The sequence below is a fragment of the Panicum virgatum genome, chromosome 2N (assembly GCF_016808335.1).
Source record: "Panicum virgatum strain AP13 chromosome 2N, P.virgatum_v5, whole genome shotgun sequence".
Lineage (NCBI taxonomy): Eukaryota > Viridiplantae > Streptophyta > Magnoliopsida > Poales > Poaceae > Panicum > Panicum virgatum.
In genome coordinates this window covers 31,757,482-31,759,136 of record NC_053146.1, presented here as the reverse complement: position 1 = coordinate 31,759,136, position 1,655 = coordinate 31,757,482, and the positions used below count along the sequence as shown (strand labels likewise).

Sequence of the window (1,655 nt, the reverse complement as noted above, 5' to 3'; positions counted from 1 at the left end):
CTTAATTGATTTTTAAATGCAGAAGAAAGAGTTTCAACTTTAGCATTTATGTTTTCCAAAATTTTATCATTGGCAATAAGCTTTTTGTTTAAAGACTCATTGATTTTAGCTTGGCCAAAAACTAGATCTCTTAAGGAAGGTTGGTTCGAATTGAAATTTGAATTGAAATTTGAGTTGAAATTGTTACCTCCTCCTTGGAATTGTGGGCGTGCTTGACCCCACCCCAGGCCTCCTTGTGGACGGAACCCGGTGTTGTTGTTGTTGATGTAGGCCGCTTCTTCACAGGTCTCAGGGCAATCATTCCCCGAGTGTCCACCATCACCACAAACCTTACACGTTAAGTACGAGTTCATGGCATGGACGGGAACGAGCGTCTGTTGCCGGTTCCCTTCATCAAGTTTCTTCAGTAAGAGGTCCAGCTTGGCGACGAGCATGTCCGTCTCCTTGACGGTATGCATTCTGCCCTTTGTTCTGGGCTGGGAACGCTCCTCGATCTAGCCCTAGTTGGAGACCATCTTTTCAATCAAGGCCGTAGCCTTGGCAATTGTCAGGTCCAGATAGGCTCCTCCAGCAGCAGCATCAAGGTGGGCTCTGGATGTAGTTGTTAGCCCATTGTAAAAACTTTGGAGCACGAGCCACTCGTCCATCCCATGATGAGGACAGACGAGTATGTATTCTTGGAGTCTCTCCCAAGCTTTCGGGATGGATTTCATCCCTATCTGCTGGAAACTTGAAATTCTTCCACGTAGGGCATTTGTTTTGCCCAATGGAAAGAATTTGGCGAGGAACGACGTGGAACACTTGTCCCACATGCTGATGGCTTCGTTATTTTGATAAAACCACTGTTTTGCCTTCCCCAGGAGGGAGAAGGGAAATAGGCGGAGCCTGATGGCGACAGCCGTAATGCCCTGTATGGTTACGGTCTTGCATAACTCCAGAAAGTTCTGGAGAAGGGCGTTGGCGTCCTCGTTTGGCTTGCCACAAAATGGGCTAGTCTGCACCATGTTTATGAGGCTGCACTTCAGCTCAAAGTTCACGTCCCCAACATCAACGTTGGGTCCAGTTGCCACATTGGCAGCTGAGGGGACAGAGAAGTCACGGAGAGTCTTCTCAGCCATGGGTTCGATGATTGTTGATGGAGCTTGGGAAACTGGCTCGCTTGTCGACTGCGAGACCGGAGGAGGGACGACACGAGGTCGGACCCTTATCACGAGCTTCTCGGGATTTTCAACGAAGTTTGTCGGCAAGGAGAAACCAGACATACACTACCCTGTTTTCATCCAATCAGGAGAAAACAAAAAGATAAACACATTAGCATGTATAAGTAGTAGCTACCTCTTAGTCATATTGCCATGTTTATGTGCTTAGTAAAATCTTTACACCTAGTGCCATCCCCGGCAATGGCGCCAGAAATGCTTGTTGGCATTTCTTAGCGCAATCACTAGGAATGGGGGTGTCCCTAGCGACGATGCCAAAAATGCCGTGTTGGTATGTCTTAATGTTTATAGACAGATCCGCAAGCGCACGGATATATCAATGTAGCATTTCACCAGGGGCATCGTTATTTATATTTTCCCAAGGGATGGCAAGGTTGTGTAAAGATATTTACTAGTTACATAACCATGACTTTATGAAATAAGGTGCAGACTACTGAT

At 46.6% G+C, this 1,655-nt stretch overlaps 1 non-coding gene across 1 annotated transcript; it reads left to right on the top strand.

Moving 5' to 3' along the window:
* Positions 1 to 645: 645 nt before the first annotated feature.
* Positions 646 to 752, top strand: LOC120663083. Its single transcript, XR_005670308.1, has one exon. It is a non-coding gene; the product is annotated as a small nucleolar RNA R71 (small nucleolar RNA).
* The last annotated feature ends 903 nt before the right edge of the window (positions 753 to 1,655 follow it).